At 35.5% G+C, this 18,805-nt stretch overlaps 1 protein-coding gene across 8 annotated transcripts in view; it reads right to left on the reverse strand.

The window, feature by feature from the left end:
- The window catches only part of ANKS1B (ankyrin repeat and sterile alpha motif domain containing 1B), a 433,040-nt gene that overhangs the window by 106,660 nt on the left and 307,575 nt on the right, over positions 1-18,805 (reverse strand). The window lies entirely within an intron of this gene.

The following is an 18,805-nucleotide window of genomic DNA, read 5'->3' on the forward strand; positions in this document are numbered from 1 at the left end:
GAAAAGGTGCAATAAGGTTTCTTTGGAGCCTCCCCCTCTCTAGGATGAACAACCCCAGCTTACTAAATCTCTTCATAGATGAAGCGTTCCAGCCCTTTATTTAACAGGTCCATGTCTTGCTTGTGCTGGGGACCAGAGGCATGCGTGCAGTACTCCAGGTAGGCTCTCACCAGAGCAGGACAGATGGGGAGAATCACTCCCCTTAGCCATGCTTTTTTTTTTTTTTTAATATATTTTGTTAAATGCGGCCCAGAATACTTTAGCTTTCTGGTGAGCTGCAAGCATGTACTGCTGGCTCACAACCATTTTTTCATCAAACAGTATCCCCAGGTTACTCTGCAGGGCTGCTCTCAATCAGTTCATCACCCAGTCTGTACTAATACCAAAGACTGACCCAGTCCAGATGCAGGACCTTGTGTATGGCCTGGCTGAACTTCATGAAATTCACATGGGCCTGCTCCTCAAGCCTCTCAATGTCCATCTTGATGGTATCTGTTCCCTCTAGTGTACCAACTGAACCACTCAGCTTGGAGGTGGTGAGGAAATTGTAAGGGAAATTCCCCACTTGTGAGATAGTTGTAAGAGACAGCATCTTGTTTTTTTTGTAGGACCACTGAAAACTTAATTCCTTATTGACAGAATTATTAAGATAGTAGGAGAAGTAAAAGCACAAGAACAAAATTTTCATTAAGCCTTCATTTAAGTCATTAGAAAGATTGAAGCAAAAGAATGTTACTTTTCTTCAGAATAGAACTCCTTCAAATACCCCATTTGTTGTGCTGTGTGTATCCCTGCTGTAGTGGGGTCATATAGGCATGTAGTTACACAAACCACCTGTGAAAACTGACTGCTTTGCTAGGCCAAAATTGACTAAAGAAAGCTGAAGAACAGTCTCTTCCAGCAGATACCTATGAATTTCTGACCAGGCAGTAGAACTGCTCAGCTGCAGGAGATATTGCTGAGGAGAGTGTTACTACCCAAGTACACAATCTGACTTAAGCCTTTAAATTAGATTACATTACATTACACTACTGCATGGATAGCATAATAATGCAGTGTTTTTTAAATGCTTAGAAAAAATCAGACATATATGGAAAACTGAACACCGCATCAAAAAAGATTTTTTATCTTTATGAAAGAAGTAATTTCTTTTAATGTGAAAAGGTTGTTTAATGGTAAAATGAGCATACCACTGAATACATATTGTGCAGGGGCACAACCAGGGTTGGGTTCTAATAGGGTTGGGTTCTAATATATATTCCCAGTTGTATCAGAGGACTTTAGTACTTAAAAAGTCTTTTTTTTTTTTTTTTTTTTTTTTTTCTTTTTTCTGGGCCTGTCTTCTCCTAGGATACTCCTCAGGCTGAAAAGGAGGGAGCTGCAGTGTCCATTCCTACATGTCGTTAGTAAAGATGTGTGTAAGCCCCAAGCAATTATGTTCATCCAAGCCTCTGCATGAGCAGAGACTAAGGGAACCGTACTTGCTCAGTCCTGGGAATAGAAGGTTAGATGGGGATCTTATTGCTATCTTCAGCAACATAACGGGAACATATGAGATGTTGCCTGACTCTTCTTGGAGGGGGGACAGTGATAGGACGAGCGGGCGGTTGCAACATTAGAAATTCCAACTAGATAACAGAAAAAAAATAATTACAATGAGAGTAGAGAAATACGGGAATGATTACCCAGAGAAACTGTTGAATCTCCATTGTTAGAGATGTTTAAACTTGACAGGACAAGGCCCTGAGCTAGCTGATCTAAGCTGGCTCTGCTTTGAGCAGGTGTTTGGCCCCCATGAACCCCAGAGGTCCCTTACAACTTAAATAACCTGTGATTTTATGAAAGAGACAAGGCACACGGTAGTCCAAGCAAATAAGACCTGCAGACATTTTATTGTTAACTATGCTAGAAAATAAAGTACAGCTTCAGTGTTCACAGCTGGAATTTAGAAAAATGTCTCTGTTTGATTGATGAATTTATAAGAGCCACATTCTGCCCTCAGTTAAATAAGTACTTTCCTACTAACTTCCCCTGACACTGGAACTTATTTAAGCAGGACATAAATTAGTTCAATAAATACAGAGTGCCAGAAGGCCAATTCATTCTTCGGTATTTATTTAGTGTCTTTTAATAAGTAAATGATTTGGGATCAGATGCAGATCCTTTTACTTAGAAGGATTCCAGTGACATTACCATTTAAAGGGAAACTCAGCTCACCATAACCAAGAAAGGCAGAAGGGAATTTTGATTTTTTTTTTTTTTTTTTGTAGAAAAAAATATATAGTTCAAGAAAGTAGTCTTCTTTTTAACTTCCTGGAAAAATCTTATTTGATAACTTGTAATCACATTATTCTCAATTTGCTGTTCCTTGAAATATTTGCAATTAGATGTTAGAATTAAACAATAAGTTTATTTTATTCTTCTAATTTCTATATGGATAATTGGCAGGTTGCCTAACAGTAAGTTATACAAAAACTCAAGCAAACTATAATGTGCAATAACAACTACCCTAGTCAAATGACAAAATATTTGCCACATTGAATTGTTATTGCATGATAATTATCAGAAATAAATTTAAGTCATTTAAAATGTTTTCATTCACTATAAATCACTCTGAGAATGGCTAAAGCACATTTTAATCAACACACTTCATCCTGTGAGGATTCTTTTGCATGTATTAGTTGGCGTAAGGTATTATGGCAGGTACACCATAAAGATTCCTGCCCGCATAGCAGGGGCCTTGTCCAAGTCCATCACAGAATAAAAACTCGCCTTATTCCACACAGCACAACAAACACCACAAATCCAAGGGTTTTGCCTTTGCCAATGACCTTTATCCAAGTCCTGGATATGTCAGAATAAATTATTAAAGGCCAAATGCTCCTATCTAAATAGATAACTCACTTTATTTATTTTTTTCTCATTTCATTAATGTATATATTTCACATCAAATTTACTGGGATAATTTCACCAGCATGTGTAATTCAAAATATTTTCATGTCAGTAAAGAAATTTGGGGAAAATACCTCAGCTCTTCTAGTCTTTATCCATGAGGAGCCAAAGTAACTTGGTGCTTTCAGAAGAAGGTATTCTTAAATTATAAGCATCTGTGTTCTCTCTTCTATGTTAAATAACACTTGTCTGCCTTTTCCCCAATGTGAGTAAGATGGTTTGCTCATCTTTACTTCATTCTTCTGAGCGACAATAAAATGCAGAAATAATTCCTAAATCCAAATACCTGTACCAACAATGAGCTGCTGTTCAGGATACTATTTGCAACCTTCAGATTGTACTCCTTCGCTTCCCTTTTTTTATTTGATAGACGTTTAGTACTTAAACATGGAGGTAAACTGTTACTCATAATTTTCAAAGCTTAAAATTAAGAACTTCTTTTAACCTCACTTTGCAAACATAGGTAGACTTGCTGCATATTTTTTCTTGTTTTATATATTACTTTATATATTACTTTTTTTTTTTTTTTTTTTTTTTTTTTTTCCCTACCCAGCCATATTGTTTTTTGCAATAAAGTTAAAGTTCTGGAAAAGAAGAACTGTGCAGAATATATACTAACATATGCCAATGAGCATAAATAACTACAAAATCAAGCTGAGAAAATTCAATGCATCCAGTAACACAAATTGACAAGATATGTGAAATGCAAATTTAAAGAATTAGAAGTTATTTCTGATGCATCCAATAGCATGCCACAATGACTATATTTTGTAAACTCCTATCTGCAATGTATTATTATTTGATCCTTCAAAGAATATGTTAATCAATTATAGCCTCCACATAACTGGAAACATCTGGCATATATGCTTCCAAATACAAAAGGAGTAACCAATACTCTTACAAACTGAATACAACCCATAAAAGGGAAGCAGTAAAAACACCAGGATGCATACTAAATATAAAACATGCCAAGTAAACCAGATAATTTCCTACAGTAGTGAGCATTGTCAGTTCCTGTCCACATCCTATTTAGCAATCACTTTTTCTTATTATCTGTCTTTCACAGTTCCAGTTTTAGCAGGGATGCAGTATGTCCCTCTGGGTTTATTCCTCTGAATGTAGTGACCCAAAGCAAGTCAGTGAGAACCACAAGCACTTCAAAAATTGCTAAGCACTTTGCAGAACTGAAATTGTTGAGTGCCCAGGCAAGACTCTGACAATGTGAAGCATGGGTGATCATCCCCACAGAATACACCTGCACTGTCAACAGTGATACGCTGCAGACTTAGTTGGAATCAGTCTGGTTTTGAGCATTTATTTTTTGTTGTAGCTAGGTTCTGAATTTCTGCCACATTCTCTCTTTGTATTACAGGAATGTTTATTATTATATAACTGTTAAATGAAAACAGCTGTATTTTGTGGGAAAATAGTGATTTAAATGCCTAAGGCACCCACCTCCTGTCAGACCAGAACACAAATTCCAATCCCCCTCCATCAATACCAATGAAGACACCATAGATCCCAAATTCCCCCCTTTCTGACAATATTCTAAGCAGCTTAGTTAAACCAATCTAGTGTTTTTAAAAGGGTGGTTGGTGAATTCTAATTCATTATGTTTTAATGACATCTGTTTATATCTGGATTGGACATCACAAGAACAATGCTTAAACTGAGCAACAGCATTCTAGAATATAGGATCAACAGTTTTAGTTTGGTAACATTTTTCAATAAACAAAAAATAAAAATCTCCAAGTTACTATATGGTTTGGTTTTACCTGAATCCATGCCTGTGCCATTTAAAAGAAAAAGGAAAAAAAAAATTCTCCCATAACCCCAAAATAATCTGTTTAAAACTAATTATTTTCTTTGCCTTATCACAATGAAGGCTTAGCATCAATATCATTTTCAGGCTTCTCAATTTAAAAACAAAAGGGCATGCAGATGCCAAATGCTTATCCCTACAGGTGAGGAAGTGTCCATGTTGCCCAGTAATAACTCTTTGGGGAAACTACTTAGTGTTAATGGGCTCCCAATAGAATCCTGTTTTCCTAGATCAGGAGTCAGTGATCAACATTAAAATGTTATTTAGGATCTTGTCTACAACAGCAGTTTCAGAAAAAGCAAAGCCAGAATTTTAAATTGGGGACCTGAGAAGCTCTTCTGAGGCACATTTTATTACCCATATATTCTGTAAAATACTGTGCTCAAGTTTTCCTTGAACTTCAGGGGATTATGGATAAATCATGAACAGAACACAAATGTTTCTTTAGCTTTTAGAAAGAATTGAAAGCGTAAGTGAAAAGTTCTGTCACTGGGGGAGGAGAGGAAGGGGAAGGGATGATTAAGCCCTGTAGTTCTGGCACATTAAGGGTAGGGGAGGACTGTCCTGAAGCAGGAAAACAATAACCTAAAAAATGAGAAGAAAAGAAAAGTTATTAAAACAGGCAGAAGAATTCTTCTTTATTTGACTGTTAGTTCAGTTCATAATTAGATTTTTAAATAATATGTTTAAATATATTATTGAATGGTTATTTAAATATTTAAATAACCATTTTAAAACAAGAACTGTGTATATTCTATGGATTTAGAATAACAATAATATTTCAGTGGGTCTTTTTCTAATTCTGAAAAGAGTTCCAGGGCACGTACTGGGCAAAATGTCACTGAAAAGGACTTCAGTAGTTTCAGCTGTTAGCTCAAGGTCTAGGCATGGCAGACTTTCATAATAAAATATATGCTACTATGCATTCCTGCAGAAATTTCAGCAGTGAAAAAAAAAATCATAGAAAATAAACATTAAGCTGCTAGCATGACAAGAGTTAGTTAAGAAATTACAAAAACTGGATGATATACATGTACAAAGAATAAACAGACTTTTTTTTCTTCAGAAAAGCTTTTTTTTTAATTAAAAATAAACAAACTTGCATTTGATAAAGCAGACAAATTTCTTTAACAGCTATATTTATTATTACCCTCACTTTATGCTTGCAATAAAAAACTTTCAGTAGAAAGGGGTTCAGATGTCATCTCCAAGGAAACTAATTGCATAATGAGCTGATGGGTTTCAGGAAGATATCATTACTTTTCCTTCCTGTTGCCATGGGCTTTGGACGGTGCCCATACTGAGTTATTAAAAAAGAAAAAAACAACCACCACAACAACAAAACAGTGATACTTATTGCTGAAATTTTTCACGTTATTTGATTAAGTATTGGAATAAATAACTGTATTGTTAATGTTTTGTACTAATCAGACAGTATATGCAGTGTGAGGAAGAAAGAACTATTTTGAAGTGTTCTAAAGTAAAACATTATTTTCTATTTAGATCATGATTTGAGCTGACAGAATTATGTTAGTGCTTTGGCTGACCTTCTTTGATAGCTAGTTTCTTCATATTTAAGAAAGCATTTTGAAGTTGTGGAAGTGCTTCTGTTGGTTTCTGTCGAATCACCATACTGAAATGTTAAGTGTTAATGAAAACTGAATGTTACGCACGAAAAGTATATGTATATGTGTGATTATATGAAAATCTTAGACAGTTATTTTTTCTGCAAAATTAATAGTAAACATTTCAGGAAATGGAGTCTTTTATCAAAATGCAGGTCTTGTCTATACATTGAAGATTTTCATAGAACAAACTGATCATTTTTGTCCTATGTCAAATTCTGTCTTGCATTGGTTTATTTCATAATGATTTATGTTGTTGTAACTTTATTTATAATTCAAGTCATCCTTGCTACCATTATTCCAAACTGCATTGCTCCACATCTGGTCTCCTCTGCTTAGGGAACTGTGTGCTCTCTTCTGCTTTATGATCCCCTTCATTCTAAGTCATAGTCCCATATTTTTAAATGTAGATATATCCAAAACTTGGCAGCTTGTAATTCTAGCTTGTGACAAGGCCATCAACTGTGAATCTGCTAAATGCATAAGTCCTGTGCTTCTTAAAAGCCATGACAAGATGCTTTTGTTTCATGTTTGGGAGAAGAGACATATGGTTTACTTTGTATTATGTATTTTCTAGCACATTACAGCAAACAAAAAATTCCTTTGGGGCCTTGTCAAAGAACTCGTGGAGAACTACAAAATATCAAAGACAAAATACCCTTTCTCAGTGCACCAGGCTATTTGTACATGCACTGCATGAGAAGCTGGACCAGATTTTCACCTGGCAGTCACCATAGAACCACAATGAGTATTCAGTATTTTGGGTTTGACCTGCAATAAATCATACATTCCTTTGACACCATTTAAGTGAGCGGAGTCCAACCAAGTGAAATGTCCGCATTTGGCTGTCTTCGTCTTGTTATCTGTGGGTACTAAAAGTCTGAATATTTGATAGTCTATAAGAAAGTCAATTACTGTGGAAAGTCTCGAATCCTGTTGGTAAAAAGTGCTTTAAAATAACTAGGTCTCCCATTACTGTTTGCTGAATAGGATTTGAAAACTTTTCTTTTGCTCTACCTTCATGTTCTGTAAATAATGACAGAATAGAAGAGAAATAATCCAGGACCCAAAGTCCTTAAATCCTACAGCTGCTTGAGTTTTTTCTAAAGCTGTATCACACTCAGAGTATTACTCAAGTATGAAAACAGAGCAGTAAAAGTGGCAACATTTTTTTCCTCTCTACATATTTTAATCCCCAATCTGTAAATCAAAATATACTACTTCTCTTTCCTTTTCTGATTTGCTCTGATCTTCATTTTTCTACTTGGCACTGTAACAACATTCAGAAATAAATATTAATGCCCTTGAACCTACCATGGCTATATTTTAAATGAAAAAAAAAAAAAAAGTCCAAGAAATATACCAGTAGAAAATTAACATAAGGTCACAAATTTGGTGTTGTTGCCCATAACTTGTAGAGATAATAAGATTTTCTTGTACATAAAATTAAATTAAACCACACACTTGGGGTTAAATTCTGTTAATTTAAAAGTTTCTGTTAAAAAACACATAAATGCTGTAAGATGTTGTTGTAGCAAGGAATACAAAAGTTTTTTTCAATGAATATTCATTTGTAAATAACACATAAATTTGTTACAGGATACATTTCATGATAAAGAAACAATTACTACAGATGTTACTATTTTTCTTTGCTTTGGAAATGGTGGTATAAAAGAAAAGTTCACAGAAAGAGATCTAGAGCATTTGTTATATGCTATGTAGGTAGTCTTTCCCCTAGTTCATAACCATCTTGCAAAAAAGGATGTTGTTTCTGTAGTATTATATCAGAGTTAAGACAGCGGTTGAAGCTTTATACTCCAGAGAACTGCTGTTGTCTAGACTTCTGTTGTGTGCTCCTATCAGCCCTCCCCTCTGAATTTATACCTAACTTGAAAGCAGTGCCACTAAAGGCAGGTCATGGTATTTCCAATGTCTCAGCCCTTTTCTGTCAACTTGAAAAACCTTTTTGATCCTATTAACATTCTGGTCAGAATCCCTCTACCTTACACCTCAAAACGATAAGGTGAGTGGAACCTGAGAGTATATGAATATGTAACATCCATTTCTTCTTCAGGTGTCCTCTGCCAGTCACAGTATATTTGAATCATAGTTGAATGGGTATTGAAATACTATTCTGCCAAACTGAGCAGGTGACCTAGAAGCCAGATCTAATTAATACTGTTTTGTAAAGTATTAATAGAGATCCTTCAAGGACTGGAACACGTCAGAGACATGCTAACTATATGTCCACTGCTGCTGTCATCAATTTAATCCAAATTCTCAAAGAAGGACAAGTGATATTGCCCTATATCCCTCTTCTCCATCCTGGAGACATCTGGATATCATGTCTCAGACATCATCCATCTGGATAATGTCTGAGAAATAAATATCTTTCCATAGGTTTTATCTCATCATAAAGATGAGATAAAACAATCCCAAGAAATACAAACTTAAGTTGCTCTTGAAGCTTCTTATTCAAATTGTGAATTAACTGTTAATTAATATGAAATGTGTATTTATAGTCTCATTTATGAACAGGAGGTCTTAGAATGATAAATGGCAAATCGATTGATAAGACTAATATGATAGTTAGAGCCCACCTTATCAAAAAGATCCTAAAGAAGGTCAGCATTTCAAAAAAGAGCAGCTGCAACTACTGCTAGCAAATTCCTCTAACCTCTAGAAAAAAATGAGTCTTACAAAAGCTGTTGAAAAATACATAAATGAAATAAAAGATAATCTGCCAAGTTTTCAAATGGATCCAGGCTATATCCTGGCTGAATTAAGTTCCCATGACAGAACTTCATCTTTTACTGGTGAGTACAAATTAACAAGGCCTTTCATACATTTTTAAACTATATCATGTGCAAAGGCAAATTTGTCTGTGGGGATATAACGTGCTTCAGCTGATTAGTGATATTACAACAGTAGATAGAAATTTGTCTAGACACTTTAAGTACAGTAAATATGCAGAAATGCATTGTACTGGTACTCACATGGGATCAAGATGTTGGTCAGGGTCTAGTTTAAACATTTAGCTCCCATGATATCTTCCTGGAATTAATCATTCTGCATCTCAGAGAGAGTGGGTTTTCAAGGACCATTTAAATCCTTTATCCTCTGTATAATAAAAAGGCCTGGGTGATAAATTTTCTTATCCTGTTTATGAACTATATCTGGTATCACTGGCAGAATACTGCTGAAGAAATGAAGAAACTTCACATATCTGTTATCTTGTTCATAGAGAATCAATTAGTAATACTGCAAGTTATATCTTAATCATGTGTTGTATAAAAAGAAAGAGCATTTCTCTAGTGTAATGTATTTTTCCTCCTGTTCAGAAGAATCTGATAATGGAAGCTTATCTTTGGCAGTCCTGGGTTGAGGAAAAGGTTGAATATATCTCAGTGAACTAGATCTATTTGAGCCTATTCATGCATATGCATTGGTCCCTGCTGACTTGCTCTCCTATGTTATTATCCTTGCCTGCAAAAAGCAGGAAAATGCTATATAACATTCATTGGTCACTCTCAGGTTTTATGCCTTTACTAAATCTTTGTTCTAAGAACAATCACACACAGATCACACACAGAACTGTAGGGGTTGGAAGGGACCTCAAAAGATCATTGGGTCCAACGTGCCTGCCAAAGCAGGTTCCTCAGAGCAGGCTGCCCAGGTAGGCATCCAGACAGGTCTCCTCCAGAGAAGGAAACTCCACAACCTCCCTAGGCAGCCTGTTCCAATGCTCTGTCACCCTCACCATGAAGAAGTTCTTTCACATGTCAGTGTGGAACTTCCTGTGCTTTAACTTGCAGCCATTGCCCCTTGTCCTATCCCCACAAACCACTGAGAAGAGGTTGGCTACATCCTTCTGTCCCCCACCCCTCAGATATTTATATACATTGAGGAGATCCCCTCTCAGTCTTCTCTTCTCCAGGCTGAACAGACCGAGGTCTCTCAGCCTTTCTTCATAGGGAAGACGCTCCAGGCCCTGTATCATCTTTGTGGCCCCCCACTGGACTCTTTCCAGGAGAGGATCTTTGAAGGAAGAATTAGAACAAGACACATAGAAACTAACAGAATGCTATTGATGGTGCATCCCATGATCATTATGTGCAGAGGACACTTAAACAGTACAAATGCAGCACAACTTTCCAGTGTTCCCTTTTTCACTAAGAGTACATTTTAATTCTGAAGCTCTGCTGCCAGGTACTGTCTTCAGTGTAACAGCATCCTGTCTTAGATGGGTTGAAATGAAGTTACTAGTCCTACTACTTTTGAATCCTTTGCCTCCACTTAGTAAGACCTGTTGTAGTCACTGAAAGACTGTTGTTACACTGCACCGTAGGGAAAGCATACTAGAATGAAAAACAAAACAAAACAAAACAAAACAAACAAACAAACAAAAATCCTAAAATCCTACTCTTCTTTCTGGAGAATACACCATAAGAAAAGGAATGCAAAATGTCCATTTTTTTAGCATGAAGCACTACACAAGATGAAGGGGAAAAAGTGGTACCAGTAGTTAATATCTTGTTACATCTGTAAGGAATGAGAAAGTGAATGAAGCAAAAGAACTGTGTTGCTTTAACCAAGCCCAGCTACGCCTCCAAGTCAGCAGCTGAACAGCAACAGAAAAGAAGACATATTAAAAGAGAAGAATAAGGGACAGGAACTAGCAAAATGCCAGAAATAGTCAAGAAAATGAAGACTAGACAGGAAAAGTTGTATTCAGGAATAGATACTGGATATGATGCAGAAGTGAGCTCAGTGAAGAACTTTGAATGACAATGCTTAAGTGTATCAAAGTGTATCAGCTTATCTGACCCTGTCCTGAAAACACCTGAGAACACAGACCACTGAAAGTAATTTAATTCTTCTAGTTGCTCTAGACAGATCCTCTTCATGCTATGAATCACAACAAGCATGCCTATGATCCCTCTAAAAATAGTAGCAGTTCACAGTTGTACAAATATGCATCCATCCTGCACATTAACTGCTTCCACATCGCTTCTGTTTTCCAGTTTCTGTGTTGTTATATATCAAAGCTTAGGGATGTAGTCCTGGCACCAAGCCTGTAAGAGTTTAAGTGTTTGGACTATGCTCTTAGTCATATGGACTGAATGTTTGGGTAGACTTGTGTGGTGCCAGGAGTTGGACTTGATGATCCTTCTGGGTCCCTTCCAACTTGGGATATTCTATGATTCTATGAAAACTATAAAGCTTTATTGCTCTTTAGAATTACATTTAACTGAAAAATGCCATTAAGTTGCATAGCTCTCTAATAATGTATTTTACTAACAAAATCAAAGTCTGCAATAATGGTCTGCAATAATTTCATACACAACATTAACCATGCACAACACAAAATCTGCTTTCCAAACAAAGCACAGTGCTTACTTGGTCATGGTCCTTATGTCCAAGAGGACATCTGAAGAAATAGTTTTGCAGTCTGCTGAGAGAATTAAGAAAGCCTCTCCATATCTAGTCTCCAACCATCACCTCTGTGTAAGCATCTTTCTGATGTGCAAACACCACAAATATCTACCATATGAAATAAATATTACTCTGTAATTCGGGTACAAACACTTCCTTCACCATATAAACTGCAAAAATTTTTGTGAAAGAAGGAAGCATGAGGCAAGGTGGATCTTTTTGAATACAGTCTGGAATTATACCACTATTATCACCTATCTCAGGGAACAGTTTCATTTTTCATTGTGTGGAACAGGGTGAAACTTAAAAATGTCATGGTACAACAGACCTTTTCAGATACTTATTAATGTTGATGGATCGATCATACCTAATCAACTAGAACTTGTAGTGTCTTTTGTCTACTGCAGAGAGGGCAAATATTAGCTATGTATGACTATATAATGTAGGGACTAAAAACTGTAATTCATCTTTTTTACTCCAAGTTTTATGGATGATGCAGGTGTGTTTTGACTTATCAGAGTACCCGCCCTTATTAAAATACCCCCATGGTTGTTTTACCAACATTAAAATGGCTGTCTGCAAAGAAAGAGGGTTGCTAGATGGTAAAAGATATATACATTCCACGTCTAAGACTATGCAATTAGAGCCCAAGATAGTGTCATTTAGATTTCCAGGCAGATTTTGAAGTGACCAAAAAATAGCCTTACCCCACCAGCTGAAGAAACTTCAGAAAAATATCCTGTAGAAGTAATGGCTGGTCTCACCTCCATTCTCTTCTTTATGCATGAAGGTTTTGATGACGTTCCATACGTTCCAAAGACATTAGCCATTGTGATTGCCTATCTATTCACAGTGACCTATTCATATGCCTTGCACATTTAATCACCAATGTTCCCACCTGTTGTTTAACATTATTTTGCAATCTGTTTAGAAATAATTGGAAAATATTACAAGCTACGGGGAAAAGAATGAAGGAATCAGTGGTGTTTGATTGTAATTTCAGGAATTTTATTCAGTAGATATCTCAATATTTACCATGGCAAAATCCCCTGATGTGTCCAGAATATTATGCAATTTTTCTTAAAGACACTTTTCAAAAGATACATACTTTGTAACATAATTTCTAATGAGAGAAGGAAAAAACGTGGAAAAATTGAAACTTGGAAAAATTAGTGTATAAAACACAAAAAGTCATCTTACTGAACCTACCCTAAGTAAGTAAACCATTGCTGATTTTGTGTGTTTAAGTACATGTAAAATTGTTTTTAATATGAAACTTGATCTATCTTTAATAAAGGAAAAATAATGTCCCATAGTAGGATCTGTTTTACCCTATTACTAGATTCAAAAATACGCAGACTAGCTTTTGTTTACATGAAAAGATACATTTTTTATTGTTATATAGTAAGTAGAAAGTGAAAAGTGTACCCACCACCTTTTAACAGATAAAATATATTTGAAATGTATTTTGTCATTTAACAATAGAATTGCAAAAAAAAAAAAAAAAAAAAAAAAAAAAAGACATTTAGAGGTACAGGATCTGTCAATAACTAGCTTCTAGAAGAATAAAGTTAAAAATGACCTTCTCTCAAGAATGTAAATAGAAATTAATTATCTAGTAATTTTGAGATTTTCCACCTTTTGATCCTATTCATTATTCATTTTCCTGTGAATTGTTCTTTGTACTTTTCTCTTAGTATTTTTTAATCTGTTCATTACTATATATTCTTTTATTGTTCATGTTCACACTTAGCTCAGTTTTTCTCTCTTATAACTGATTCCAACTGCCTATATATTTTTTCAAACCATTTTTGGTCATTTTGTTCATTCTTTCAAGCTCACATTCCATTACTGGATAAGCATATCAGTTTCCATTGCAAACTTCCCCACAGTTCTGCCAGCATTTTTCAAACCATTTTTGGAAGCATCAGTTCTGCAGACATGTGAATAATTTTGTCTTTGAGTACACATAGTTTTTAACCAACATCACTGACAATTTGTGACAAATATAGAAGCTAGAATGGCAGCCATGAAATACATTTCATATAGTCCACTCCAGAGTCATAAAATGTCAGTATTAACAACTTGGTATTAACAGCTTTTGCCAGGTTTGAAGGATTTCAGATCTGAAAATAAAGCACAGGCTCTGAATGATGCTCTTAATTCCTCAAACCATCTAGCTGCAAGTAAACGTAAATGAGAATGTATGACCTAAAAGGAGTTCTTCCTTCCTTGCTACTCAAAAAAGCAATACCCTTATCAATGTAGATAAAATATCACAATGTATCACCACACTACTCAACTGATAGCACTGAAACTTTAAAAGAACTCAATACTGAATTGCACAGAATTATTAGGCACTGCTACTACTGTAGTATGAGAACACAACATGAATATTGCTCTTTGTTCTGTATAGCATGTCCTGGTCTTGCACTGTTCATCTGCCTTCAGTCCCTTGACCTCCTAATGTTATGCCTTCTGAAAGCTGAGTTGATTCCACCTCTGTAGTTCCCCAAAGTGGGGATGTAAAATGCCTGAAAGATATCATTTCTCTCAGCCTGCAGTATTCCCTCCAGTCCCTCACAAATGCTGAAGCAGACAATAGCTGTGAGCTGGTGTCCTAAGACCCAAGAAGGCAGTGGATAAAAGGCATTCAGGGGCCCATATTGCAGGCAAAGAGCGTAGGAGGAATGTGGCATCACAGCATGCTAACATAGCTAACTGCAGCCTTCACCATATGGTACAGTTGACCCATGATCCTAGACCACTGTGATCAGATTAGTTGGACAGTAGGAAAGGGAGAGAGAAAAATCCCACCTAAAGCCCTTGAAACTTTGGTGATCTTCAGTCCAAGGATTTAATAGAATAGCAATAACTTAGGGCTACCATGATTCACTTTTGTTACTATCATTATCAAGACAGCATCAAATTATATAGTTCATTACTAATCCAATGATACTCTTCTAAGATACAAATGCTTATCTATTATTCTGTGCTCCATGAGCTGTTTCCCACAATTACATATCTTATCAGAATATCTTGCTACAAATCCTAAACATTAAAAAGGGAATGGAAGTAGGAAAAACACTAACACTGAGCAATAGTCTTTTATAAAAAAGTAGACACAATGTCAGTGCCTAAGCATTGGAGTAGATGAAGGTTTTAAAAATAATATTTTGTTGGACTTCACATTGATTCCTGATGCTACTTCTCTCTCTTGAAATCTTTTTTTTTTTTTTTCTTTTTCTTATCTTTAAGTCTATTTGCTCCTTTTCACTTCTGTTTCTATGATGTTCAGCATTCTGCTGTTCTTCCTTCAGCTTCTAGAGTGACAGCAAAAGCAAAGCTATTTGGTCTGTGCTCCTGCAGAACAGCACTTTCCCTTTGGCAAAGAGACAGCAATAAAGAAAGGCTATCATCAGCATCGTGGCATTGTTATCTTGTGATCAAGTGCACCCTAGAAGTCTGAGGTGGATTTCTCAACCATGAGAAAAAAACATGCACCCCAATGTACATCTGACAGTATTTACACTTACTTCCCTGTTTCTTGGATTTTTCTCTTGTAAAATTCTACACTGCTGAAAGAATGAGAATGGTATTTCTTTCATGAAAAGAGAAAAAAGCAAAAACAAAACCAAAAAAAACCTCTTCCCTTTCTTTCTAATGAACATTTTTACGAAGCTTGGAGTTTTATTGAACTTTGTTTCTTTTCTCATATGCCCTTACAATTATGCAATAATGATTTATGATTTCTTTTCGTGCCAGTAAAGTCTCTAAGGAACAATGCCTTTCAAAATTCTCATTTTCAAAACTTCACTGTTTTCTATCAGTGCAAAGAAGTCTAAAATGTAACCTTGCAGTGTGAATCCATCAAAATTACTGCCTTCTCAAATAAAAGGAAATGACAGAACATTCAGAGTACTTATAAAATAATTTCAGATATATTTTTGGAGTCATCTGGGAAAAATGGCACTACAGTACCTAAAAATACTGATTTTTACCCTGAGGCAAACTACCTATTGCAAATGAGAGACTTAACTTTGAGAAGGATTTTGAATTTTTACAGTAACTGTGTCGACTAATTCTGATTCTTATTTGAAGAGAAATGGAGGGAAAAACAGGAAAGGATAACATAAACAGTCCAACTGAGTAGAAGAAATCCTAACATGAGAAACAGAAATGTACTCCATCTGGAAGAGAAGTTTCTAAACATAGAATATTAGGTTATATGGTTCATGATTAAGATCTGGCAAAAGCCTTCTTTTCTCTGGCAGAACAGACAGTATCTTGACTCTTGAATAATATTCATGATACTGCTGCTGAACAGAGAAGCTTATTAGCTTCTAGGGATATGAAGTTCTGGATCCCCTGGGAAGAGGCCAATATCTTGTTTGAGTTGAATACATTTCACAGATGAAGAGGAGGAAGAAGAGAGAAAAAGATCTTGCCTATTTACTCTGGATGCTATCAGGCTTGGCACAGCTCCTTACAGTGGGCTGATATCCTTGGGCTAGCAAATGTCAGTAATAGTTTTATTTCGTTGGTTGAAAGGACATAAAAACCTGAGTCTGTACTGTAACTTAGCTGAATTTGTAATTAATCAATATATATTGCCCAAACTGGAACAAGGAAGAAACACTGCTTGAAACATATCACAGACACACACACATAAAAAGCCCTTCAACTAATTTTTATAGTTTTGTTCTGTAGGCAGCTGTGTGAAATTAGTGAAATCACCTCATTAGTGAAAGTATGCAAGATAATCTAGAAAAATCTTTTGGGCATCAAAATGGATTTGAGAGCAATGACAACTGAGGAATCATTTACCTAGGCACTGCAACAGAATTTCCTCTGTGTCAGATGAGAAAAGAAAAGAAAAAAAAAAAAAAAGAATGAGGAACAGGTAATATCACTCAGAATCATATATGAAAGAGTAAAAAAATGTTTTATAATTGGTTATCTTTAATTTTTTTAATATTAATTTAATTTTAATTTTATTTTTTTTTCTGCATCACAGTTCAGTACAGCATAGTTCAGTGACTAGCAGCATCATCTCACCAGACTGGGGATGTGTCCTGTCCAACATACACAACTTCTTGGTAGGAAAAATTAAAGAAAGCAGTGCAATAAGGCTATATTTCTTTTTGCTAGGTAAGTTGTGTATCACTGTCTCTTGTAAACAACCCAGAGGTTAGGGCTTCACAAAGCCATCTACACCAGGCACTACAGCTCCCGCTAAGAGTATGTTCCATGTTTAACTATTGTCTTGATTAATCAAGAAATAGAAGTATTGAACTTATGACAATGCACATATTTTTCTAATTATTTAATTTTTATAGTTTTTTTTTTTTTCTAAATATGTTGATCATTTTCTTCTAGTTTTGTGACCATTACCAATTCAAAAAATTAAAATATCAGAGATAAGACAGCCTCACTGTTTTGCATTCTCATTCTCAGATTGTTTGTTGCTTATGATAGTAATACTTTCAGTTAAATGAATTTCTTGCCTTAATTAGTCTCCATGTGCACAATAAAATATGAACATAAAGTGGATAAAAATGTGCATGTGGGATAGTTTATTCATCTTGGAGACATTTGGAGAAGATCTCTTTTAATACTTAACTATTTTCTTAGATTTCTCGGTGGCTGCAGGACATTCAATGTCAACTTTGCCTTTTCAGGGAGAACAGGCAAACTAGAATCCACTCAGTTCAGGAAATACCAAGAATAAAGACTCTAATTGTAAAACTGATGTGGAATAACGTAAACCACAAGTAATGCAACAGTGTGTTAATCTGAATTTTCCAGTATGCATGCTGCATGTTTTCATATGAAATTTCATATTGTGCATCTAATTATCAATCAGAGGAATTAGTTCTGTGAATTAAAAGAGATGACTGGATAGATTAGATACCATAAATGTTAACTAAAATAAGATGAAAATATTTTAGGAAGATTTCATGAGCAGCTTAATCTGTGTTGGCCTGTTAGGAATGTCAGCAATGCTTTCTTCAGTCAGAGTATGGAAGCTTTTCTCCTCTTGAGAAGAAATGTTGGAGGATTTACTGCAGTCCAGCTGGATGCAGGAGGCACCTCATCTTCCTCCGGAAGACTGCAGAAAGCCATTTTTCACTGTAGGCCTTGGGCAGCTGGTTTAGCAGGGAGTGAAGAGAATGAAGGTAAAATGAGCTAAAATAGCTGGAAAAGTAGATTCTAATATTTGAATGCAGAAATACACATGCTGCAGCTGTGGCATTACAGAGGCAATTAAATGGGTGTTCCATAATCTTCACTTGACTCACAAGCCAAATGGAATATACCATTTTAAAATTCTGCAGATCTGCCTTCATGCACTACATACATGAATAAGCACTGTATAATAATGTGCTGTCTCCAGATTAGTAGATACAACATGACTAAGCGTGCTATTTTAATCACCTTTGCACTGATGATTGCTCTACTGTAAGACTCTTCTGAGAATCTTTAATCTAAAACTAGTCATTCATCTCCATTTCTTCCTTGTCACAATCCACCCAGATGCTGTCTAATGTGACCTTTCTACTCTTATTTCACTGTGCCGTTTGCCAGAAGATTATTTTAAATCTGTATCATCCTTAGTAACAAATATGCCTTATCTGTCTCTTTATCTAGACTGAAAAAGAGAGTGGTTATCTTGATATCTATGATAATCTGTCTAAAGTAGTAGAGTAAAAGGGACTGCACGGGAAATATTTTCATGTCATTTAATTCTGCCTCTCCAGTCTGTTCCACATTTGTTTTTAAAAATGGAATAAGGAAACAGACAAAGGGTATTTTTATGGAAGGCCAGGAATATCTGATAAACCTTCCCTAATTTTTAAAATGTTGTCAGTAGGATACTATCTCTATAAATTCAGTTGCTGAAGGAATAATCTTTGTATTTCTTTTATGCTACAAAATCTGTGTACTGATAAATAACAATGATCTTTAG

Source organism: Anas acuta, chromosome 1 (assembly GCF_963932015.1).
Source record: "Anas acuta chromosome 1, bAnaAcu1.1, whole genome shotgun sequence".
Classification (NCBI taxonomy): domain Eukaryota; kingdom Metazoa; phylum Chordata; class Aves; order Anseriformes; family Anatidae; genus Anas; species Anas acuta.